Source organism: Mustela erminea, chromosome 4, assembly GCF_009829155.1.
Source record: "Mustela erminea isolate mMusErm1 chromosome 4, mMusErm1.Pri, whole genome shotgun sequence".
NCBI lineage: Eukaryota > Metazoa > Chordata > Mammalia > Carnivora > Mustelidae > Mustela > Mustela erminea.
Genome location: NC_045617.1, coordinates 150,209,790 through 150,235,692, shown reverse-complemented (window position 1 = coordinate 150,235,692; position 25,903 = coordinate 150,209,790). Strand labels below are relative to the sequence as shown.

Below are 25,903 nucleotides of genomic sequence, written 5' to 3'. Positions count from 1 at the left end.
TGTTGGTGTCATTTGGGGAGAGAAAAAAATCCTTGATTCAGAATGTCGTGGACGTGTAGGTTCAGTTTCCCTGTGCAAGTCCACACTTCCTTCTCCCCCAGGTCACATCCCAAACCCTCTTCTGCATACTGTGCCTGCCCCTCATCCACATCCCTCTGTACCTGGTCGTCCGTCTGGCCTTGAAATAACACAGTGGCTTCGACTTTTTCGGTGACGCCTGGGTCGTGCTGGCGTTCCTACGGCAATCGCTCTCATTTTCCCGGTCTAAACCCTTAGACACTGCGGTCACGCTGCTCACAGGGAAAACAACGAAACTAGCTTGGGAACGAACAAGTCGGGGGGTGGCAGGTACGTAGTTCAGGGAATAACCAAGGGCCCCGGAACAGCGCTGCGCGGGGACAGCGGAAGTGCAGACTTGCCCCACCCCCAAGGCCGCTGTCCCACCGCGGGTCAACCGCACTGCAATCAGAACTCGTTAAGCTGCACCACTTGAACTCAGAGCACAGCGGTTCATCTCCAGGCAGAACCACGCTGGGTTCTTGGCGCAGCGAAGTCACCGAGGGCCGCAGCTCCGAGCGCGCGCCCCCGCGAACCACAGACCAGGGCTCGCGGGACAGGCAGGAGGGGCCGGCGATGGCAGGTGCAGAAGCGGGGCGACACAGGGCAGGCGCACTTGACAGCCCCGGGTTGGCTGGAGGGGCGAGGCCGTGCAGTAGGTGACACCCCTGCGCGCTGAGCTCCGAACCGAGGGGGTCTCCGAGCAGGTGGACACCCGGGGGGACCCTCCTCCCGTCCCGCACCCCAGCCCGAGCTCTGGCGCACCTCGACGTGCGCTTTGGACGCCTCCCCCTGGGGACCGTTCACAGTCCCGCGGGTCCCCGGGCCCGACGCCTGCGGCCCCTGGACTGGGGGCTGTCTCCTGAAACGGAGGGCCGCAGGCTGCAGGAGGAACTTGGCCGTGTTGTGCAAGGTGGTCGCACGCGAGCGCGTGCACTGCTGGTGCGCAGGCGGTCTCCGTGCAGAGCGCGCGGACGCGGGGCGGGAAGTGTGCGGGTCTCCCGCACTGACATTGGGAAACGTCCTTCTGGGGACGACCCCGGGGTCGTAGCTCAGAGGAAGGGACCTAAGGCAGGAGCGCCAACGGCTACTTTCTCCTTCTGACTCGGGTTTTAGAAGCTGTCGCAGCACAACCTTTCATTTTTGAAGTGTGAGGGGAAAGAAACCTGGCACAGAACCACGCTGAAGCAACGTAAAATCTACTGTTAAATTCATGCGCTTAGAAACTTTTCTCACCTGCCTCCTTAGCGCAGTAGGCAGCGCGTCAGTCTCATAATCTGAAGGTCCTGAGTTCGAACCTCAGAGGGGGCAGTTCCGTTTTTGCCCTATGTCAGGAAATGTCATCCTGGCCACTGAACCTGACCTTCCGCTGTCGAAGGGCAAGTACCAACTTTCTTCTTCCTGATTGGTAGATCCATACACAAGGAGACCCTTTTTTCCTTCTATACCTGCAATGACTTCATCTCTTTCCAATGAACAAGCTCTTTTGTCCAAGTTCTTCTGATTTCTATCCCTTACTAGGAGGTTATTCCCCTATTGATGCAAATTAATTTATTGGGGGGGGGGGGACAATGGACAGATCAATGAAAACCTGACACTGAATTTTCTCAGCAAGTGTTGTGGCTTCCTCTTCTTAGATGCATGCTATCTTCCTGCCCTGGCCTCCCTGTCTAATCTGGTCCTAACTAGTCTCCCATCTGTACTGCAGTGGTCAGTGAGCTACAAAAACACATGTCCAAGGATTGCCAGCCGCCACCAGAGCTGAGAAGAGGCAAGGATTCTTCCCTGGAACCCTCAAAGGCAGCACAGCCCTGTCGATAGCCTGATTGGGGCTTCTAGTCTCCAAAACTGTGAGTAAATTAATTTCTATTGCTTTAAGCCACTTAATTTGTGGCAACTGGTTAAGGCAGCCCTAGGAAATTAATACTCCGTTCTGCCTCTCAGCCACCAACCTCCCACTACGTTGATGCCCCTCTTTTTCTTCTTAGGCCTTACTACTATATGAGGTTACCTTCTCCTTTTATTTAACACCAGTATTGTCTATTACCCATCTACCTGCTTAGACTGTATATTCCCTGAAAGTCATCCCTGGCCTGTCTCATCCACTCCTGTATTCCCGGTGCCGAGCTCAGTATTGGACAAGGAACACTTGTCAACTAAGTCAATGAATTCATTAGAATATTAAATCTTTTTCTACCACATTCCTTATCACTCTCTTACTCAAGGCAACACATCTCAAATCTGGATTTTTTCGATAGTCCCCGCAGGAGACACACCTGCTGAAATTCACCCTGCAGGCCACACCTGTCTGATTCAGTCAGTGCTTGGAAGGAGAGGGTAGTCCTTGGACGGCTCCTGCAAAATGTCTGGAACTGAGAACTTGAATTTCAGGGGAGCTCTCTCAACAGTTCATTCTGATGCAGACTAGAAAAGGCATATAACATGGCTCATCTTAGTGTCTTCTGGACCCTCAGCCTCTGGTTCCAGAAGCCTCCATCTGCTGCAGTTTAAGAAATGCACTTAAAGATTTGGGAGAGGCCAAAGAACTGGATGGGCTATTCAGGCAGGTGCTTAGAGAATGCTTGATCCTTGTTGGAGCTTTTCCAAGCCAGAATGTGATATATTACAGCCATATTTGTGGTATATTAGCATATTCTCACCTGTGTAAAATAAACTCTCCAGTGGAAACCGAATCTGTGCGGCTGCTGAATGGACAAAGAAGTTGTGGTACACAAGCACACACACACACACACACACACACACACACACACAGTGGAATATTATGCAATCAACAAAAAACCAAAATCTTGCCATTTGCAACAATGTGGATGGAGCTAGAGGGTATTATGCTAAATGAAATAAGTAGATCAGAGAAAGACAAATACCATATGATCTCTCTGATTTGAGGAATTTGAGAAATAAGACAGAGGATCATAGGGGAAGGGAGGGGGAAATGAAACAAGATGAAACCAGAGAGGGAGTCAAACCATAAGAGACTCTTAATCTCCGAAAACAAACTGAGGGCTGCTGGAGGGGATGGGGGGGAGGGTGGGAAGGCTGGGGTGGCTGGGGATGGACGCTGGGGAGGGTCTGTGCTGTGGTGAGTGCTGTGAACTGTGTAAGACTGATGAACCACAGACCTGTACCCCTGAAGCAAATAATACATTTTATGTTAATAAAAAATGTAAAAAAAAAAATGTGCATCTGTGATAGGAGAAGTGGAAGTAATAAAATATCAGTGACTATGATATCAAGCAATAATGGCTGGTACGTTCACCCCCCAAAACAGGGCCAAGTTGATTTAAAGTTCTGTTCGCCCATGTGGTTGGCCCCGGCAGACCTGGAAATACGGAGTTCTGGTCATAGCATGGTATTTTCCTAAACAAGATTACAACGCCTTTATAAGGTATTGTACAATGCAAGGTTAGATGGGAGTCTTTAGTTCTACTTAAGTTTTATACTTGTCACCCTTATGAAACTTGAATATCCAAAAAAGCCTCCGCAGCCAATCACCCCAGGAGATTCTAGAAATGGCCAAACACATCCTGTGCAAAGAGGGTGTAGTAACTTCACTCTGGCCTAATTTGTTTTAGTTAAATGAGGTCAAAGGCAAAGATTACTTGTCTCTGAGACCATGCATAGTTAGTTCTCTTCACAAAGTTTTGGGCCATCTTCCTGTAAAGCTCCCACTTTTTCACCACTGTCTTTTTTCACTTACTTATCCATATTGTGGGCTAGAAATACTTGACTCCACAGGTTTTCTGTTGGTTTTGCAACTTAGGTAATCTGTCCCTGTCCTGCATAAAAGAAATAACCTGACAAAGGTGTAGGTAGACCTAGACACTGAACACCAGGAAATATTCCTGAATGGGGGCTTGAACCCTGGACCCTCAAATTAAAAGTCTGATGCACTACCAACTGAACCACCCAAGCCTCAAAGCAAATCTTGTTCCTTTTATGTCCTAGTGTGGAAAAAAAAAAGTGTGTGTCTTAAGTGCTAAAGCTTTCTTTTTATTCTTTCATTATTAATAGTTTTAAGGTCTCTCTTTTTAAATATTGTGTTCCTTTTCCTTATTCCCAACTCCATCTGTTGTGCCTTTGAATAAGGCTCCAGACAACTTCTGCCCCCAGATCACTGGGGAAAAGTAACTTACAGCCTTGTTTTAACACCATGATGGTCATGTGGTTCATTTCAATTAGCAATAATCACGCCTCGGATAAACCTCATTGGCTACGATACTGCCACTGCATGCCACCAGTAAAGGCAGATTTGAGGTGGTTTTCACAACTTCACTATAATAAGATTAAATTGGAAAAAGTTAATAGACTTAAATTAGGATAAAGGGAGAACAGAGGTAGAAAATTATTTTTTAAATTGCATATTATAAATAGTGCTTCCAACACCCTCACACACAACCTCCAATAGCTAGGAGTGTAAAGGGAGGTGACCCCTTCAAGGGGGTGACAGGAGACTTCTCCCAAGAAATGTTGTTTAAACTGAGAATTGAAGGCTTGGTATAATAAGTTGGAGAAAAGCCAGCACTCCCGGAAGAGCAGACCTTCAGAGAGCTGAAGGCAGGCCCCGGGTGCCAGCAGGCAGAAGGCTGGGGACAGAGCTGATTGCCGGGAGGGGGGACAGGAAGGCAGGGGCCTAGCAGAGACTGACAGGTTCTGAGGTTATTGTGGCAGGTGTGTGGAGTGGGGACCTCACCTTTGCAGCAGTGCAAAGTCATTGGGGACTTTAAGCAGGGAGAAATGACATGATCGGAAATGATCTTGGAGAAACTATGCTGGTCTCACACACAGAATGGGCCAAGACGTGATGGGAACACAGAGTAGGCCAGTGCGCCGTAGAAGGCCTCACGGATTTGACCTAGTGGCCGTATGGCGGGAGGACAGTGGTGCAGGGCACGTCCTGGGCCCAGGATTCCAACATGTGGTTCAGCTGATTGCATTCAAGTCCCCTGGCAAAGCTTTGGGAAATGTAACTGGCAGAGCCCCAGCCCTGACGTCACAGCATAGAGTGTACAAAGACGGATTTAAAGCTGTAAGAGGGTGGATTCAGAGGGAAGGACAGAGCTTTGACTAGTGCCTGGCGTATACTCGGTTCTCTTACACTTATTCGTACTGAGTAAATGCTTGCTCCATAAGCTGCGATGTTAAGAGCAAGGTATTTAATATCCATTATGTTCGCTTTTGTCTGAGCCCGGTGTTTACTTTGACTCTGAACATCACTCTGTGTTTCTCTTTGGTGACTGAGAGTCCAGTAAACGGTGCCAGGCACAGGAAAAGAGGGACAATGTGAGGAGACTGAGCAGGGTAATTTTTTTCACATAGGATGTCACTGATGATCTGGCGGTAAGCAATTTCAGAAGAATGGTAAGAGATGACTAATGCGTAATAAATAACAATGTGTTGCACCCCAACCTACATCGCCCCATCCCCAAACAGCCTTCTGTCCACCCCTCCTCTCAGGGCCCCAGAGCCAGTAAGTTTCTGACCCTGGTGTTTTTGTTACAAAAATAATTGCCAAGCCTACCTGAAAGGCGTTTTGAAAATCTTCTCATCATATCAGCAATTAGTATAAGAAAGAACCGGAAGAAGTTTGGAATATTGAATGCTTAGTGGAAAATCGCTATTTTGTAACTGAACATTACATGGTTCTGTTGAACAACAGCAAATTGCCCTTCAGTCTTATCAAGAGATTTCCTCGAATAAAAAAAATATATATATAGTACAGTTTGGGGCGGAGGAAAAGATTAAAGAACAAAGATTCGTCAACGTTGAAAGCAAAACACGTGCCCCCTCTGAGGTTCGAACTCAGGACCTTCAGATTATGAGACTGACGCGCTGCCTACTGCGCTAAGGAGGCACCTGCCACCGCGCTTTGCACAAACCGTCTACCAAGACCACTGTGCGACCTAGTGGTCTCCGACTCCGCAAACCAGGGTTTCGGGACAGCTCGCGCCGGGTACCCAGTTTGGGGCTGGGGGCGGCCGACCCCTCGCCGCCCTTCCCGCGGAGGCGCGGAGGCGCGGCGGCGCGCGCACCTGAGCCGGGCTGGACCGCAGTCCCGCCGCCGCCCCACCCGGGGCACCGGGACCTCCCTGGAGGCGGGACGCAGGGGCCGGTCCGCGGGACTCCTCGCCGGCTTCCGCCCCTCCTTCGCGGCTCCGAACGGCAGGTCTTGCTCGCTCCTGGGGTCGGGGGCTCCCTTGTCGCCCACCCAGCTCATCTGCAGCCACACCCTCGCTGCAGCGCTGGTGCCCCAGCGGGTGGGAGGCTCCGCCCGCGGCGTCGGGTTCAGGACCAGCCTGGAGTCGCCAGGAGGCCGAGTGGGGCGTAGGGCGGGCCGGGGTCCCGGCGCGAGCTGGGGCTGGGAGCTGCGAGGGGACGCGAGGAGGGCCGGGGACGCGCGACCTTCAGGTCGGAGAAGCGCAGGCGGCGCGCGAGAGGCGGGCGGTAGCGTGGCCGAGCGGTCTAAGGCGCTGGATTAAGGCTCCAGTCTCTTCGGGGGCGTGGGTTCGAATCCCACCGCTGCCAAGACGTTTTTTGACGGCTCTCCGCGGAAGCGTCCTTTCTCGCTCGCAGTGTGGACAGTTACCCACAGGCTCCGAGTCCAGGCAGCGGCCTCTCCGCTGCACCCTCCGTTTTCCCCGGGGCCGCAGCGCAGCGGTGCACACCGCCCCGAGTGCGCGGTGGGCGTTCAGTCGACAAGACGGTAGCGAGCATGTACTGCTTGTGCTGCCGACGCCCCCCGTCCGCGTGTTTCCGCCCCCCAGAAGGATCCGACGTGTGTCAGACCTCCATTCAATACACTCATGGAATGTAGACGCTATTTGTTCGGCACCTACTGTGTGCCGGGGGCTTTCTTAGGCCTTGCAGACACAGCAGCACTTACTAATTACTCCATAAACGCCGGACGAAGGAACAGCGGTCGGTCCGCCCGAGTCCGCCGTGCTGGGCCTGCCCGCAGCCTTTGGGTTCACGCTCTGAACCTTCCTGGTGCGGACCGGAGCCCGGCGACTGCGCGCACCGCCTCGCCTCCGCCGCGCTCATCCCGCGGACCAGAGGCCGCCCGCCCCTCCGCGTCCCTGCGCGCGCGTGGGCTCCCCCTGTTCCTGCTCCGAGCACTTCCCTGCGCCCTAGGTCTCAGCTTGGAAGCGCCTTCACCCGGAAGCCTTTCTTGATCTCCCCCTCCAGAATTACAATTCGTCTCTGAAGACGTCCAGAGGAACAGCAGCAAGGTTTGGTGACAAGCATTAGACGCAGGACGCCCCAACGCGACGCGACTTCTACCGTCCAGAGAGCGCTTCGACTCTGAATACGAGCTCGATGATGGTGTTAGCAGAGCCAGCAGCGTAGGCGGCGAGAGCACAGGGTGTAGAAGGACACACTTGTTCTGCTGGTAACAGTGTCCAAGGACGGAAAGTTCGTTTCGTTAGAACGAGTGCACATTTGTTTCATAAATCAGATGAGTGGATTCATGACTTTATAGGTGAATGAAAATCCCAGTCTGCGAGCAAGGGAGAAAAGCGGCGAGCTGGGGAGAGTGCAGGCCTCAGCGCGCCGGCCTGTCCCCGGCAGGCTGTCCTCGCTTGCTCCCTGCCCTTCCCTGGGTACCGCTGTCGGTCTGTGCAGGCATGCTCCATTGTCGCTCTCTCCCTCACGTGGCCTTTACTGTAACTTTTGGTAACTTTTGTGTAATTGCCTGCTTTCCCTCGTGCATCATAACCTTTCTCAGATACAGAACAACGTTTCTCTTGCTTCCCCCTATCGGGAAGACTGAAGAGATGTTTGTGCTAAATGCCAATGAATAAACATACCAAAGAACAGCTTTCTCATTTGTAGACTCCAGATTCTGCCACAATGACTCGCTCTTTCTGGATTCAGCTCTGCTACCAGGTGCCTGCAAGCCATTCATTCTTGCTTAGATTACCAGACAACAGATCGTTCCTGGGGTGTGGAGCCCAGGCATCTCTCCGCCCTCCCCACCGCTCCCGGGTGGGCTTCCTCTTTTTTCTTTTTTTCTTTTTTGCATTCACCATGCAGTATCTGTGAACACACAACCCCCCCACCCCCGCCCCGCAATCCAAGGGAAAGGTGCAGCCTTTTGAATTCCGCCCTCCAAAATGAACCAACCCATGGCCGTCTGCCCCAGTTTCCAGGTCTTTACCCACTGTCCTTTCCTAGGGAATAAATGTGCTAAGGTTGAAAAAGCACTCATTCATACCCCTTCCCCCTTGCCCATCCTCAGAGAGGAGCTGAAAGCCTATAGTCAAATACGGGGCTTTTTGATGTGCTGGTATCCTTTTAAAGCCAGTGGACATTTTTCTTACTCTTTAAGAAATAAGGTTCTGGCTCATGGGAATACAAAGGACACCACCTGTACTGGGGGAAGAAGAGTTGGTTCATTACTCAGATAGACCAAAGATTAAATTAGAGCCTCTTCTAAGGCCAGGAGACTCGTGGCCATGGAATGCAGTTGTGTGTGTAAACACGTGGACTTCGGTCGCCTGCCCGAAGTCTTCCAGTTCCACGGCTCTCTTCCCTCCACCGTGTTTGCTGAGCCTCTGTTTTGTGACAGGCACCTTGCTGGGTTGGAGATCCAGCAAAAGGATGAGTCACAAAAAATGATCCGGGATTCCTTAGCAATTCAGCCTTGGGCGACCACCAGAGCACAGTGAGAACAGAGGGTCAATGAATAATACTCACACTGAGTGAACGGTGATTGACACCCGAGTGTTTCTTCCGGTCGTGCTGTATATACAATCTCTCTGTTGTGTGCTGCTCTTACAGTTCCTCGGTAAATAATCATGTCGTCCCAATGAAGTTAAGATTTTGGAAAAACCTAGTGAGAATGCCTAGCACGAGGATGCCTTCTCTTGGCCAAGGACACCCGAGGTCACCTATTTGTTTCCCAATGAACCCTGGAATGTCCACCTGGGAGCTGGGACCTGGAAAGAACAAACCAAACCAAAACAAACACAACATCCAAGAGTCACCCCGCTCAGCCTTGTCCGATTCAGCCTATGGAGAAAAAGAGAAGTCCCAAAAGTCCATCGCTGGGCTCTTCCCCTGAATATTCCTGCACTGATCTTTCTATCTTTGTCCCCAAGCAGCGCGCTCAAAGAAGCTTCTAGCAGTACCGGAGCTGCGGTGTCAGGAGGAACGAGGCGGGTCGGCCGCTGGAGACATTTTGGAGCCGGACCACAGATTTTCCGATTCCGAGCCCATGGCCCTAGAGGCGTCTGCGGGACTTGGATGAGCAAGTGAAGCTGTAGAAGGGAGATGCTGTACTTTTCTTTTCTCCCTTTTGAACGGTGAGATGAAAATGCAGTTTGCCTTTGCGCGAGTCAGAAATGAAGGCAGGATCAAAACCCCCAGAACACCCTCCGGACCTGCGCCGCCCCGACATCGAGGGAAAGAAACCGGGAGTCAGGCGGGGTGAAAGCGGTCGGGAGGGCCCCCTCCCACCACCTGCCACCCACCTGCCACTCCTGTATTTGGCTGGTCCATCGCCTTGAGGCTGGGAAGTGCAGGGACGTTCCATCCCCCCCCCCCCCCGCCCTCCTAAAATGCCCTCGTAGATGTAAAATAAATCACTTAGGAAGAAGAGACAGTCGTTTAAAGTGGTGTTTCTTTTTCGGCTGTATTCTATACAGCGCTCATTTAAATTAAAAAAAAAAAAAAAAAAACCCACGAAGGAAGAGATCTCAGATGGACAGTGTAGACACGCGTCGCCAGGCGGGGTTCCATGGTGTAATGGTTAGCACTCTGGACTCTGAATCCAGCGATCCGAGTTCAAATCTCGGTGGAACCTTCCTGTTTGCCCCCTTTTTGCTTGACCTCCCCGCTTCTCTTTGGCCCGGCGGATTTTTGATGGGCCGGGGCAGGACCCACGCGCGGGCCACCACCTCTCCGGCCCTGGGTCCACGCGCGCCGGCGGACGGCGTGTGATGCACAAGCAGGGTACAGGGGTCCACGAGGGCCCTGGTCGACTGCAACCAAAACGGGGGGAAGACGGAGACCGACCTCCCCGAGGCCCACCTTTTGGGTCGCAAAAGGAAAAGCAGAGAGAAGCCGGGAGACACGCGGTTGAGACGAGAGGCGGGGGGAAAAGGGTGTGTCAGAAGTGGGATTCGAACCCACGCCTCCATGCGGAGACCAGAACCCTCTGTCGGAGGAAGCGGAGCTTGAGTCTGGCGCCTTAGACCACTCGGCCATCCTGACACCCGCGGGCGCGGCCCCCAAATGAGTAAACTCTGTCGTTGTTACGGACGAACACCCGCTCGGAGCCGCTGGGACTTCCTGCCGCCTGGGGCGCCTCTGAGAAGCGGAGCGAACGGAACCACTTTCTCGGCAGATCGGAAATCCGAGCGAACTCGCGAGGCTTTGCTCTGGCGCAGGAGGCGATTCGGGATCCCTCTGCTGCCCTCCGCCTTCCCCGCCCCGCCGGACCCGGGGGCGCAGGAACGACCCCGGCTGACCCTGGAGAGCCCCTGCGTCTCCCCGCGGCGCGGCTCGGGAAGGACGCGCGCAGCCCAGCGGGGAAATGGGCGAGCGGGTGTAGACTGGGAGAACACTGGCGCGCGGGTGTAGACCGCAGAGGGGCGGGGCGAGCGGGCCGCGAGCTGCAGGTGGCTGCGCACGGGGCTGCGCGCGCGGGAACCCCGCGCGGCTGGAAGGGAACGTCTGGCCGAGTCCCGACGCCCCTCGCCGCGGATCCCGGAGCCCGAGGACAGGTCCGCCGGCTGGGTGTGCTTCCCCCGGGAGCCGGGGTCCGCGGGCGACCAAGGACACGCACCTTGAAGACCCGCAACCACACGGTCTCCACGCGTCCGCAGGCGCTCCAGCCAAGACCTTGCCCCGCGCCCACAGTCCCAGAGTCGGCCTGCGGGTGCTTCAACCACGAACCACGAACAAAACTCATCAGATGCTTGTGAAAGTGTTTCTAGGATCAAGACCAAAACTCACAGACAGGACCAGGGAAAAGAACTAAAGCGAAACAAACACATGCGGGAAACTGAATTGTATAAAGTTAAAATTAAGACCTCAGGTAAGAGAAAATGCAACATTCCCGGAACAAAGAGAGAAGGGGGAAATCTGAAAATTAATATTATGATGGCAGAAATGTCTTTAATAATTTCAAAATAAGATTGCAGAAAGTTCCTTTGAAATGTGGGGTGGAGATGGAAAGCAGGACAGAGTCCAACAGAACATGAAATGGTGTTTGGTAGAGGTGTGCCATCGAGCCACCGGGTTAGGGCTAGGATCAGGATGGCATCTTCTCCACAGCTGGAAGACAGAGCAGGACGTGGAGATCACTTCCACGAAAGAGAACCCTGTCCCTGTGGGTTCCGAACCCAGCCTCGCGGCCAAAAAAGCGTTAGCAGGCCTTTCTGGTCTTGCAAGGTTTCAAAAAATAAGAAGAAGAAATAAGAAATTGCCTCCCATGTTCTCTTTTCCAGGAAACTTCTGAGGAACTGTTCTTCCAAACATGGAGTTCCAGTAAGAAAGAAGATGTGAAATCTGTAATAGGGACGCAGGGTGCGGACCCTCTCCAGGGTTGGGGCTTGCACCTGAGCAGCAGGTGCGGGCCACAGCAGGGAGCAGGGAGCAGGGATCACAGCCTGAGCTTCGAGGGACAGGACGTTGCCCCCTGCTTGGCGGTAACATGGTCAGAATGCTGCTGTCGAATTAGGAATAAACACTTAGAAAAGAACCAAAGATAGAGGGGGGCAATTAGGTCTGGGAGGAACCAAGGTTGTCAGAGGGAGGAAAAGTAATTATGGTAGATCATGTAGCCCCGCTCTGCAAACTATTATGAAGTCATAAGGAGGATGACTCAATGCTGATTAAACTAAAAATGAAATACATATTTGAGAATTTATTTAATAAGTATTTGTTGAATTAATAAGGAAGTGAGTAAATAAATATATCCACAAAAAGCAATTCATGAAGAACATATGCTTAAATATGAAGGATTCTTATGGATATATTCTTATCATAAATATGCTTTCAAGAATATATGCTCTTTTACATTCCTCAATCTGTTCTTTCTCTGCTTGGTCACGGACAAATTAAGTCTTCCCTAAAATGCCATTATTAAGACAAATAATGATCTTAATGGTCAATTATAACCTCACAGAAATCTTTTTTTTTTTTAAGATTTTATTTATTTGACAGAGAGAGAGAGATCACAAGTAGGCAGAGAGGCAGGCAGAGAGAGAGGGGGAAGCAGGCTCCCTGCTGAGCAGAGAGCCGGACGAGGGGCTGGATCCCAGGACCCTGAGATCGTGAACCCAGCCGAAGGCAGAGGCCTAACCCACTGAGCCACTCAGGTGCCCCCTTTTCTTTTCTTTTCTTTTCTTTTTTTCCCCCTTTTCTTTTCTTTTCTTTTTTTTTTTAAAGTAACCTCACAGAAATCTTTAAAAGCTGCTAAAACCACCCCAATGTATATGAATTGATGTAAATTTTATAATTAGCTAAAAGAAACAAGTAAATTTGGTGAGCTGGTTTTCCATTAACACATCTACTTTCTGGTTTTAAGGACACAGTGCTAAAATGAAGTGAACAGACATATAAGCATTTGCAAATTTATGATCCAGCTTTTCATTAATTGGTGCTGGACCAGCTGGGAAAAAATGGACCTAGACCCCTATCTCACACCTGTTAAATAACAAAAATTCAACTGACTAAATTTTGAAGATCTTGTTGGCTTTGTTAATCAGCTCGTGAACTGGGCAGCACCCCATCTGGCAAGTAGAGGGTAGCTCCCAAGGACTACAGAAAAGGGAAGGTTTTTAAAGGCAGGACAAGAAAGTCATCAACGGAAAAGAAGGATTATTTCAGGTTCAATCACCTTCATTTGGGGACGAAAAGGTTTAGTAGGCGGATGACTTTTGGGGGGTGAAGAGGGCCCATGTGACAGGTTAATGGGCACTGACCAGGAGATTCCCTATTGACTGGTAAAAGCTTGCATTCCTGGGGGCTGAAACTGCAGTCCGGATAGCGATTAACTCTTGTTTCATGACTTGGGGCCTTAACCTAAGTGGTGTCGTTTTGGGATCGTGTTTTTCTTTTTAACATATCAAACACAAAAATGAACTCAAAATGGATCATACACCTAAGTAGGAAAGGGACAGTAAAACTTCCAGAAGAAACAGAATATCTGAGTGAACTTGGGGTAGGCAAAGATTTCAAAAACAGCAGTAGTAACCAAAAAGAAAAAAAGCTGATAACGCGGAATTCTTCAAAACTAAGGACTGTTCATCAGAAAAAGATCATTAGCAAAGTTAAAAGGGAAGCCATAAGTGGGGAAAAAATATTTGAGATATATATCTATATATATATATCTGGCAAGGGACTTGTGCCAAATACACAAAGCACTCCTGTGAATCAACAAGAAAAAGACAAATACCTTAACTTTTTAGGGCAAGACTTGATCACGCACTTCCCTGAAGAGGCCATTCAAATGCTTGGTAAACCTATGAAAAGAGGCTCAAGACCATTAATTATCAGGGAATTATAAATTAGAACCACAGTGAGTTACTGTTACAAATCGACCTGAATGGCCAAACTTAAAAAAATAAAGCAAATATACCAAATGTTGGTGAGAACATAGATCAATTAAAATTCTCATATATGATGGCTGGAAATGTCAGTTAGTACCATCCCTTTGGACTATTTTCGGCGTTGTCTAAAAAACTGAACATAAGCCATCTTTGATCCATTGATTCTGCTCCTAGAAATGAGTGCATCTGTCCATCTACAGACAAGTGTGAAATGTTCAGGGAAGTTTTATTCACAGCAGAACAGAATTCTTAAGACATCACAATACCCATCAGTGGCAAAATGATCAAATAAATCGTGATATATTCACATAGTGAATGCCTACAGCAGCAGAAATAAAAATTGAATTACTGCTATGGATAAGACTATATCTTACAAATGTAATGAGTAAAAAAAGGAAAAAAAAAAAAAAAGGAAAAAGGCCAGGCACCAAAAAGTGTTTATTATATGATTCTATTTATTTATTTTTAGTTTTCTTAAATTTTTGATATATAATTCACACAATTATACTTATTAGTTTCAGGCGTACAACATAATGACTCAGTGTTTGTACACATTACAAAACGGTCACCACTCTAAGAGGTGACGTGACCTTCTTCAGGCCCAGCAGACTCTGGTCCTTCCATGATTTCCTCCTTGCTTTCCAGGATGACACTCCTGCCCCCCAGGGTCACAGTTCCTAACCACATGCTGATTTGCCTGATCACCCAAGGCCACTCATTTTAACTTTCAAACCGGGTAACAAAGTACACCCCAACAAGGGCTCCCTGCGGTGACCCCTTCTCTCTGGGGGGCATCGACTGGTCAGTCAGAAGGCAGGTGCTCTCTGTTCACCTACAGCCTCCGTCAGGGAATGGCCGGAAGGATGGGCCCAGCGGACAGCCCCCCACCCCCACCCCCACCCCCCCACCCCCCGCCATAGAGCAGTCACACACTGTCATGGACTGAATTGTGTCTCCTCGAAATTCACGTGCTGACGCTCTAATCCCCAGGGTGACCCTATTTGGAGACAAGGCCTTTATGGAGGTGGTTAGGTGCAGCGAGGCCATGAGGGTGCAGCGAGTGTCCTGAGAAGAAGACGGGGAGCTCCAGGAGCCAGTGCACAGGGGAAAGGCCCTGAAGGACACACGGGGAGAGTGGCCGCCTGCACGCCAAGGAGAGAGGCCTCAGGAGACACCGACTCTGCGGGCACCTTGATCTGGACTTCTAGTTTCCAGAAAACAAACTGAGCAAAGAAATTTCTGCATGTGCAAACCACCCAGTCTGGTATTGTCATGGCAGCCAGAGCGGACTAAGACACCTTCTCTGGTGGCTGGTGGCCCCAAGACACCACGGCAGAGGACGTCAGTCCTCCTCAGGCCGCCCGGCATGGGGGTACCTCTCTCCCCTACTCTGTTCACAGGCCAGCCCAGACTCAAGAGGGTGGAATAGAACCAAATATCTTTTTTTTTTTAAGATTTTATTTATTTATTTGAGAGAGAGCACGAGCACAGGAAAGGGTAGAGCGAGGGGGAGAAGTAGACTCCCCACTGAGCGGAGAGCCTCGTGTGGGACTCGGGACCTGGAACCAGGACCTGAGCTGAAGGCAGACACTTAACCGACTGAGTCCCCCAGGCATCGCTAGACCTCACATCTTCGTGGCACCGTGTGCACATGGGGAGGAGAGAAGCTGCGGGTGAGCACCCTGGGGGCCGCTGCTGTCCCTTCCCCCACCCGGCCCCGGAGGTTTGTGAGCTGCAGAGGGGCTGGAGTCTTGGCTGGGCTGTTCACCAGGCACTGTGCTCACGTCAGCGTCTATGCAAAATGCTCCGGGGGCTCTCCAGCTGAATGAGGGCTCATTGGAGGTTCGCCATACTCGTCCCTCAACCTTTCCGTATGCTGGAAAAGTTTTATAACATACATTTTGGTTACGATTGGTGCCTTAGTTATATGTCTTCTCTACTTGACTATAGAAACCATAAGGGCAAGGAACATGGCTTTGTTGTTTCCTGTTGTACCCCAGGGGCTGTATTATGATGCGTGCTCAAGAAATATGTAATTAACCATGAAAAGAAAGAAATAAAACTAACAAGAAAACAAAACTGAAAAATCCCAAAAAACTCTAACTTCTCAGGGGCTTGCACAGACTTCTCCCCATTTCAAGAGTCCTTTTTCTTCCTTATGATTATCCTTTTGAATAAAGTCTCTGCTAATTCCAGATTTGTTTTCATTAAACGAATGTTTCTGGATAAACATTACTTACAAAAGTTAAAATACTTAAGCTTAACTTCTTTTATGCCACAAAAAAATGTCTATACTAAAGAATTTCTGTACAGTGCCAATAAAATGGAAACAGGTAAAACTATGAGTTCCCATCATCTGTCAGCAAATCACAGCAAAATGTAATGCCTTCTATTACACGTACTCTGGCTTCTTTTGTTTCTGTATTTTGTCTTTTTTTCCTTTTTATAAACAATAAAGTTTTTTCTAATTAAAAAAAAAAACCCAAGTACCTATACTCAACAAAAATCCCCCAAACCCTTGCTGTCTAGGACAGGTCAGGGGCACCTGGGTGGCTCTGGATAAGCTGCAAAGGATTTGAGCACAAAGAGGGAGAGTTTTAAGTTTTGGCGGAAAAACGTCTGAGGAGAGAGAATGCCTCAACTTCTTGGCTTGTAACCCTCTGGTCTCTTGCCCAGCTCTGTAAAATCCCTCCCTCTTTATAACCCTTAAATTATCTGTACTGAACAGTGTTCGTAGTAAAATAAAACACATATTGTAGAAAAATGCAGCCTAGACAGTAGACGTCACTCGTCTCCTCCTCCCCGTTCTTCTGATACATCACACCCATTTTTTAAAACTTTATTTATTTTAGAGAGCGAGCGACACCAGAGGGTACTAAGGGAGAAGGAGAGAGAATCCCAAGCAGACTCCACACTAATTGATCTCACGGCCCTGAGATCATGACCTGAGCCGAAACCAAGGGTTGGACGCTCAAGCCACTGAGCCACCCTGGCGCCCACAATGCATCACACCCTTACAGATTTGGGTTATATTCCTCTATGTATTTCTTTAGTGTGTACATTTGTACATTATTATCTTACAAAAAAATTCATTCTAGGGGCACCTGGGTGGTTCAGTGGGTTGGGCCTCTGCCTTAAGCTCTGGTCAAGGTCTCGGGGTCCTGGGATGGAGCCTCGCATCGGGCTCTCTGCTCAGCGGGGAGCCTGCTTCCCCCTCTCTCTCTGCCTGCCTCTCTGCCTGCTTGTGATCTCTGTCTGTCAAATAAATAAATAAATAAATAAATAAATAAACAAATGTTTTAAGAAAGAGTCATTCTACACAAGGTGCTACAACTTGCTTCTAACAAAACGGAATGTGGTGTCCTTTCACATCAGTACTGCATTTTTAAAAAAATTTAATTTCTTTTCAGCGTAACAGAATTCATTGTTTTTGCACCACACCCAGTGCTCCATGCAATACGTGCCCTCCTTAATACCCACCACCAGGCTCACTCAACCCTCGCCCCCCACCCCTCCAAAACCCTCAGTTTGTTTTTCAGAGTCCATAGTCTCTCATGGTTCACCTCCCCTTCCAATTTCCCCCAACTCCCTTCTCCTAACTCCCCATGCCCTCCATGCTATTTGTTATGCTCCACAAATAAGTGAAACCATATGATAATTGACTCTCTCTGCTTGACTTATTTCACTCAGCATAATCTCTTCCAGTCCTGTCCATGTTGCTACAAAATTTGGGGATTCGTCCTTTCTGATGGAGGCATAATACTCCATCGTGTATATGGACCACATCTTCCTTATCCATTCGTCTGTTGAAGGGCATCTTGGTTCTTTCCACAGTTTGGCGACTGTGGCCATTGCTGCTATAAACATTGGGGTACAGATGGCCCTTCTTTTCACTACATCTGTATCTTTGGGGTATATACCCAGGAGTGCAATGGCAGGGTCATAGGGAAGCTCTATGTTTAATTTCTTTTTTTTTTTTTTGAAGATTTTATTTATTTATCAGAGAGAGAGAAGGGGAGAGAGCAAGCATAGGCAGACAGAGTGGCAGGCAGAGGCAGAGGGAGAAGCAGGCTCCCCGCTGAGCAAGGAGCCCGATGTGGGACTCGATCCCAGGACGCTGGGATCATGACCCGAGCCGAAGGCAGCTGCTTAACCAACTGAGCCACCCAGGCGTCCCTCTATGTTTAATTTCTTAAGGAATCTCCAAACTGTTCTCTAAATTGGCTGCACCAACTTGCATTCCCACCAACAGTGGAAGAGGGTTCCCCTTTCTCCACATCCTCTCCAACACATGTTGTTTCCTGTCATGCTAATTTTGGCCATTCTAACTGGTATAAGGTAGTATCTCAATGTGGTTTTAATTTGAATCTCCCTGATGGCTAGTGATGATGAACATTTTTTCATGTGTCTGATAGCCATTTGTATGTCTTCACTGGAGAAGTGTCTGTTCATATCTTCTGCCCATTTTTTGATATGATTGTCTGTTTTGTGTGTGTTGAGTTTGAGGTGTTCTTTCTAGATCCTGGATATCGGCCTTTTGTCTGTACTGTCATTTGCAAATATCTTCTCCCATTCTGTGGGTTGCCTCTTTGTTTTGTTGACTGTTTCCTTTGCTGTGCAGAAGCGTTTGATCTTAATGAAGTCCCAAAAGTTCATTTTCGCTTTTGTTTCCTTTGCCTTTAGAGACATATCTTGAAAGAAGTTGCTGTGGCTGATATCAAAGAGATTACTGCCTATGTTCTCCTCTAGGATTCTGATGGATTCCTTTCTCACGTTGAGGTCTTTTATCCATTTCGAGTTTATCTTTGTGTATGGTTATATACATTCTTTTTTTTTTTTTTTTTTTTAAAGATTTTATTTATTTATTTGACAGACAGAGATCACAAGTAGGCAGAGAGGCAGGCAGAGAGAGAGAGAGAGAGAGAGGAGGAAGCAGGCTCCCTGCTGAGCAGAGAGCCCGATGCGGAGCTCGATCCCAGGACCCTGAGACCATGACCTGAGCCGAAAGCAGAGGCTTTAACCCACTGAGCCACCCAGGCGCCCCTACATTCTTTTTAATGACAGAATCACATTGTAGTGTGTACCATCATTTTTAAACTAACACATTTTTGATGATTTCTTTCTTTGCTCTTTTTTTTTTTTTAAAGATTTTATTTATTTATTTGACAGAGAGATCACAAGTTGGCGGAGAGTCAGGCAGAGAGAGAGAGAGAGAGAAGCAGGCTCCTGCTGAGCAAAGAGCCCAATGCGGGGCTCGATCCCAGGACACTGAGATCATGACCTGAGCCGAAGGCAGCGGCTTAATCTACTGAGCCACCCAGGCGCCCCTCTTTGCTCTTTGTTCTTTTTAACTACTTTGGTTCTCCTTGTTTTTCTCACTAGACCCACCCCCCCCCCAAAAAAGATTTGAATAGTAAGTAAACCTGAAAATAGCAAGATGGATGACGTCTTATGACAGAAACTTCCAGATGCTGAGAAGTTGAGAGACTGTTATCTCAAAATGAAATACCTCGTTTCTTTTACTGTTAGAAGAAATTTCAGCTTGTTTGTAAATGGACCAATATTTCTCAAAATCAAAAAGACAATTCCTGAAACAAAACTCATTCCTTTACTCAGGCAAAACCATTTTGACAGGTCAAAATTTAAAGCAGAGTACCCATTTTTCTGTGCAGAAAGGAGTGCCTTACATCCTTGAGAATTCGTCTGTGTCTTTATTTTCTTTTAATTTGCCTTAGATAATGAAGGCATGCACATGGCACAAAATTCAAAAGATACAAAGGATCCCCCAACTTTTCACCCCAATGCAGAAATGTGGAAATGCCTCCAGATTCCTGGGAGTCAATGCCTCCAGATTCCTGGGAGTCTGATCACTTCTCGGCAGGACTTTAAAATTGTGGACCTGGCAAGCCTCTTCCTCCACCCTGTTCTTTGCACCCCTCCTCCTGGCTACCCATCCATCCCTTCCAGATCAGCAAGATGGCAAAGGAAACGAGAGGCTGACAAGGGGCTGTAGGGTTCCCGACTTTGTCCCCTTCTGCACACTGCCCCGAAATGCTCATCCGTCTGGGGTAAGATGAGCGATGGAGGAGCAGGCTTCTTACCTTCACTGCACTGGAGATGGTTCTCCTTTGTTATGAAGGTTTTCTCATCTTGCATTCATGGTGTTTGTGCCGTCAGGAACTGGGCCTTGGCTAATGACAGGTCTGGCCTTCATCTTCTCCAGAACGTGGGATTCCCCCCAGCACAGTGGCTTCCGTTATTCCATGGACCCTCCCAGCGCACGTGACAGCTCGTGTGGCCCCCGTGACTCAGCCTGCGTTGCACACACCCCCCTCAGGCTGTCTTCCTGCGACGTTTGGCTCTGGGCTGAGGGAAGATGCTGGAAGATGAAGCGGACAAGGACGAGATGCGGAACAGGGCAGGACTGGCTCTGGTCATATTTCACCTACTATTTTGAGTGACTTCAGAGAGATGGGGGGGGAGGGAAGAGGCAAAAGAAGGTGTTTCCTAGACACTGATGTTAGGTCACAGATATTGCTGACTCAGGGCTTGTGACGGAAACTGCTAATACCCATGTTCTCCTTCCTCCTTCTTTGCATAGGAGGCCGGGTGTTCCGACCGGTTAGCAATATGTGCTCAGAAAGACTGCCCTTCCCAACGTCCATTCGCAGGGGCCAAAGACATTTCAGGGAAAGTGGTTGTAGGTAATTACTTTCTGAATAGGATTTTCAAGACAGTGTGATGATTTGTCTCGCTTTATCTGGGACAACGTTGACGAGGGTGCAGGAGGCAAGTTGAGGACAAAGCCGAAGCTGACACCCTGCGACCTCCCCCTACCCCCTACTCCTGGGGTGGGACATTCCTCCAGGATCTCCCAGCCCTCTCAAAAGTAATGCCTTGCTAGAGGGGAAAACAACCTCCAGTCCACAATGGCAAGGCCTCTGGTATCTTTCTCGGTCCTCTTTAGCATATGAAAGTTCTTTCAAACCCTCCCTTTTCCTTACCTCCCCCAAACCCCATAGTATATAATCAGCCACCCCCCACAACCCCAGGCAGCAGCTCTTTCTGCCCACAGGCCCAGTCCCCATGCCTTAACAAAGCACAATTTTGCACCAAAGATGCCTCCACAGCTCCTTCTTGGTCATGGGCTCCAGACTCTACCCCGCTGAACCTCACCTGTATTCCAAAACCACATCAATGTGGTATAATGTTGGGGTGTGGCAACAACAGTCAAGAAAGATTTCTTAAGATATTTTTAGTACGAGAAATATGGTTTTATTTTAGAGCGTGGGTGATGGGGTCGATCCTGTTCAGTTTAGTGTCCTGAGGATGAAGGGTCCAAGGAGGAAGGAGTCAAGAGTGTCAAAGTCCCCAAACCGTTAAGATAAAGACTGCAAAGTGCCCTCTGGATTTAGCTAAGACTGGTAGAAATTACCGGTACCCTTAGGGTAGTGGGATTGAGTAGAGGGAGTAGGTGGGAATTCATTTTGAAATAAAATATTTAAGGGGCACCTGGGTGAGCATCTGACTCTTGGTTTTGGCTCAGGTCATGGTTTCAGAGTCATGGGATCAAGTCCTACCTCAGGCTTCATGCTCCGCATAGAATCTGCTTGAGATTCTCTCTCCCTGGCCCTCTGCCCCTCCCCCTGCTTGTGTACATTCTCTCTATATAAAATAAATAAATATTGTATAATAAAATAAAAAATATATATAAAATAAATAAATAAAATGAAATAAAATATTTTATTACTATAATACTTGTATTTTCAATCAAAAGCACAATGAGATACCACCTCACACCAGTCAGAATGGCTAAAACTAACAACTCAGGAGAAACAACAGATGTTGGTGAGGATGTGAACAGGAACCCTCCTACACTGTTGGTGGGAATGCAAGCTGTGCAACCATTCTGGAAAACAGTACGGAGGTTCCTCAAGATGTTAAAACTAGAGCTACCCTACGACCCAGCAATTGCACTACTGGGTATTTACCCAAAGATACAAACGTAGTGATCCAAAAGGGCACATGCACCCGAATGTTCATAGCAGCAATGTCCACAATAGCCAAACTATGGAAAGAACCTAGATGTCCATCAACAGATGAATGGATAAAGAAGATGTGGTACAGGGTGCCTGGGTGGCTCAGTGGCTTAAAGCCTCTGCCTTCAGCTCAGGTCATGATCCCAGGGTCAGCATCAAGCTCTCTGCTCAGCAGGGAGCCTGCTCCCCCCCCCCCCCCCCCGCCTGCCTCTCTGCCTACTCGTGATCTCTGTCTGTCAAATTACTAAATAAAATCTTAAAAAAAAAAGATGTGGCACACACATGCGCGCGCGCACATACATAGTAGAGTATCACTCAACCATCAAAAAATGAAATCCTGCCATTTGCAATGATGTGGATGGAACTAGAGGGTTTTATGCTAAGTGAAATAAGTCAGTCAGAGAAAGACAATTACCATATGCTCTCACTCACGTAGAATTTCAGAAGCAAAACAGAGGAGCATAAGGGAAGAGAGGGGAAAATAACACAAGATGAAATCAGAGAAGGAGACAAACCGTAAGAGACTCTTAATCGTAGGAAACGAACAGGATGCTGGAGGAGAGGTGAGTGGCGGTAATGGGGGATGCAGGTGATGCAATGAGCTCTGGGTTTTATACTGTAAGGGCCTATTTAGCCAGAGCAGCTCCATCCTGACCCTGCACCCCCTCCCCTCAGGGAACTTACTTAAAAACAAGTCCCGGAAACCAGTCCCAGGTAACAAAGCCCAAATACAAGGGTGGGTCAGGCCAGGTGGAGGTATCCAATCAGTGGGGCGCATACTGTCTCCCTAGCTACCAAGGAGTATGGGCCCCACCCTTTGGGCACGAACTCTGACCAAGGTGATAGGCTAGTTCAAATATCTACTACAGGGTAAACTGTAATTCAATTGGTCACTTCCGTGGGATCTAGCAGGACTGTGCAACTTTCTCTGTGTTACAATCTCATTGGTCACCTGTGCGTGGCCAACCATGTGACCCAGCCACATGGCCTTTGCCATTAAAAGCTAGTCTGTAAAGAAGAGAGGAGTTGCCTCTTTGCAAGAGACGTCCCTGGCCGGTCAGTTTGATTCTTGATGCTTGGCGTGAAATAAAGCTTTGCTTGACCTTCGCTGTGTATCAGTCTCGCTCCTTTGACCATGGACCCAACAAGATAACACTGATGAATCAATGACCGCTACCTCTGAAAGTAATAATAGACTATATTTTAGTTAATTGAATAGAAATTTTAAAAATATGGAAAAAAATTTTTTTAAATAACTATTTTATTAGTTAGGTTTAGTTTTTTGTTGCATATGCAGATAAACCAAATAAGTGGCTTAAACAAGACCCTGGCTTTAGTCCTGCTCACATATACAAAGTCTGATGCAAGCTGGCTTATTTACCTTTCACTACGCCATGCTAATTGGCTCCCAGCGCTCAAGACTGCTTCATGGTCCAGGGCAGCTGCCCAAGTTCCAACCATCCTGTGCACATTCCAGGCTGAATAAGAAGGAAGGACAGAGGTTATTCCCAGTGTTAGAGCAGACAGTTAGTTTAGCCTCTAACAGGATGCCTGGAGACCAAAAGGAGGAGGCCACGGCCGGCTATGGGGAAGGTCAGAGGCAGGTCCTGGCAGCATGAGAAGGATCCCACCAGACAGGCCCAAGATGGCGGCGCCACGACACGAGCATGCTTACCCTTGAGCAAGTGAGAAGGAAAAGACGTCGAATCCCTGCTTCCAAGAAATCCTTGCCCTAGTTAACAACTGTTGGTAGAAGACAGAAGGTGAACCCCACAGGCAGGCGGCTCGCTGGCTTGCACGCTCCCTTGCCCTGTCCCTCTCCACCCCTGTAGCCCACTCCATCTCTCTGTTTCTTGCTCTCACATCTTGAGATGGTACTTTCACTGCTTCTTAAAAAGAGTTTATTTATTCATTTGCCAGAGAGACGGAGCACAAGCAGGCAGAGCAGGAGACAGAGGGAGAAGTAGACTCGCGATTGATCGAGATGCCTGATGCAGGACTCCATGCCAGCACCTGGGATCACGACCTGAGTGAAAGGCAGGTGCTCAGGTACTTTCACTTTAGTAAACTTCCCTGGTTGTGTCTTTCATCCACTATGTTGTGTGTCTGTCCTTGAATTCTGTCTCCTGATGAGATCAAGAACCTTTGGTGACGTTTTTGGGCCAGGCTGGGTGGAGGCCTCAGGACCTGCGTGACAGACCATAAGCCCCTGGACACGGTTCCGCCGGTAGCATTGCCTTCCTGAGCCTGGCTGAGTGCTGGCCGCAAAGGGCAGTACCTTTGAGCTGAGTATATCGCCATCTGGAATAAAATTAAGGAAGGAGTGGAGATTGGCAATAAAATAGTGAACAGTCCTTTCTATGCTGTATTAAGATTGAAAAGAACCTATTAAAACAAATATGTGTACCAGAAGTCCCAGGCTGGAGGCCAGGAGCTTGACCTCATCTGCACAGATGATTTTACAATTTTTAATTTTCAACACTTAAAAGTCAATAGGTTTCATATAAAACTCCAGATTCTGGGAGGCCTGGGTGGCTCACTTGGTTAAGCTTCCAACTTGGTTTCGACTCAGGTTGTGGTCCCAGGGTCCCAGCATCACGCTGGCATCGGTGGCTGCACGCAGCACTGATTCGGCTTATCCTTCTCCCTCTGCCCCCGCCCCCAGCTCAGGCTCTCCCGGCCCTCTAAAATGAATAAATAAACCGTTAAAAAAAGAAAAACCCTCCAGATTTCTGCCTTCTCTTGACTGAGAATCTGGCAGTATGCTGGGCCCAGATTCTCAATGGCAATCTGTAGCAAGAGAAGTAGCTGCCTCTGGGGAGGCACATCCGTCCTACAGTGAGTCACTGTCCTCATCTTTCTCTATTGGCCTCCGGTCTAGACTGCTCATTGCAGTTCCCCTCTGGCTTTTAACCAGCATTTATGTTTGCATCCCGGTCACTTTACAAATAGATAAATAATAATGATGACTTTCAGTGTGATTAGAGGGACTACAAATTGAGATCAGAGCCTGAAGGGGAGTCTCTGTTTCCACTTAAGCATCTGATACCAGTTTCCTTATTTATTTATTTGTTTGTTTGTATGTTTTTTACGATTTTATTTATTTGACAGAGAGAGACACGGCGAGAGAGGGAACACAAGCAGAGGGAACTGGGAGAGGGAGAAGCAGGCTTCTCGCTGAGGAGGGGCCCCGATGAAGGGCTCAGGGCTCAATCCCAGGACCCTGGGATCATGACCTGAGCAAAAGGCAGTCGCTTAATGACTGAGCCACCTAGGCGCCCTATTTATTCTTTTTTAACAGGGGAAAGGGCGAGCACAGTCCCCCACTCCCACAAAGTTTCCCACATTTGGGGAAATCTCAGGCATCAGCAAGATATTGAACTACATAAAAACCAAAGACACTGCCTAATTTAAACGTAGGCCCGGATGGAGAACGTTGAGAGAGACGTGAGTGTTCTATGCAAGGTAATCAAAGTCCTCCCCCAGAAAATAAGTACTCATAATTTGAGGTTCTATGTGAATGTGGGAGGCTGACTGGAAAGGAGAGAGGTCAGTGTGGTCATTTGTTTAGGCTATCTGCTCAGGAAGGAGCAGGACTGCTGAGCAGGCCTTGCAGAAGACTGTGGTGGCACAGACCAAGCCCCACCAGGCCGGGTTGGGATGATGGCTTCCTAGGAGGGGAGTGAAGGCGTTAGTTCATGCTGGAGGCCAGAAGTGCTAACCCCATGCTCAAGGGTTTGAACAATGTCCTGGAGGCCCAAAAGGAGGCTGTGAAGATTTTTGAGTGAGAAGGGAGAGAATGAAAGGAGCATTTAAGGAGTTTTCTAAGGATGATTCTCACCCTGGAGGTGAGAGGGTTAGAGGGAAAGACTTGCAATAGGGAAATGAGTGGACACGCTCACAGCCAGCCTGCTACCAACTCATCTAAAACACACCTGCAAACTGACACGTGTTGAAATCATTCCGGTCAAGGTGTAATAATGGAAATGACAGTACCTAGAGGCAAGTTGAGAAATAAAGCAAGGCAAGTCTGTCTGGATTCAATGAAATCAAGAGGAGGAGGTCAATACTGAGGAAAACAGCAAAGGAGACCCGGAAATGCCAAGGCAGGAACTGTGGGTAAATCTACTGGATCACTGGATCCTATTGGAGTGGGATTGTGGCTCTCCTGCGCTTGGGGAAGGAGCACGCGCGAGCTGGGTCCTATTCAATACCGCACGCACTGTGTAT

At 48.7% G+C, this 25,903-nt stretch overlaps 1 long non-coding RNA gene, 5 other non-coding genes and 1 pseudogene across 6 annotated transcripts; 3 read left to right on the top strand and 4 right to left on the bottom strand.

The window, feature by feature from the left end:
• Nucleotides 1-1,295: 1,295 nt before the first annotated feature.
• TRNAM-CAU lies at nucleotides 1,296-1,368 on the top strand. The gene has a single exon. It is a non-coding gene; the product is annotated as a tRNA-Met (tRNA).
• Nucleotides 1,369-4,152: 2,784 nt separating this feature from the next.
• LOC116589520 lies at nucleotides 4,153-4,314 on the bottom strand (annotated as a pseudogene).
• Nucleotides 4,315-5,856: 1,542 nt separating this feature from the next.
• TRNAM-CAU lies at nucleotides 5,857-5,929 on the bottom strand. The gene has a single exon. It is a non-coding gene; the product is annotated as a tRNA-Met (tRNA).
• Nucleotides 5,930-6,518: 589 nt separating this feature from the next.
• On the top strand, nucleotides 6,519-6,600 carry TRNAL-AAG. The gene has a single exon. It is a non-coding gene; the product is annotated as a tRNA-Leu (tRNA).
• Nucleotides 6,601-9,808: 3,208 nt separating this feature from the next.
• Nucleotides 9,809-9,880, top strand: TRNAQ-CUG. The gene has a single exon. It is a non-coding gene; the product is annotated as a tRNA-Gln (tRNA).
• Nucleotides 9,881-10,184: 304 nt separating this feature from the next.
• Nucleotides 10,185-10,290, bottom strand: TRNAL-CAA. The gene is made up of 2 exons: nucleotides 10,253-10,290; nucleotides 10,185-10,230 (listed from the first exon to the last, which is right to left on the bottom strand). It is a non-coding gene; the product is annotated as a tRNA-Leu (tRNA).
• A 12,464-nt stretch (nucleotides 10,291-22,754) lies between these two features.
• LOC116587686 lies at nucleotides 22,755-23,640 on the bottom strand. Its single transcript, XR_004284567.1, has 3 exons — nucleotides 23,349-23,640; nucleotides 23,055-23,151; nucleotides 22,755-22,852 (listed from the first exon to the last, which is right to left on the bottom strand). It is a non-coding gene; the product is annotated as an uncharacterized LOC116587686 (long non-coding RNA).
• Nucleotides 23,641-25,903: the final 2,263 nt, after the last annotated feature.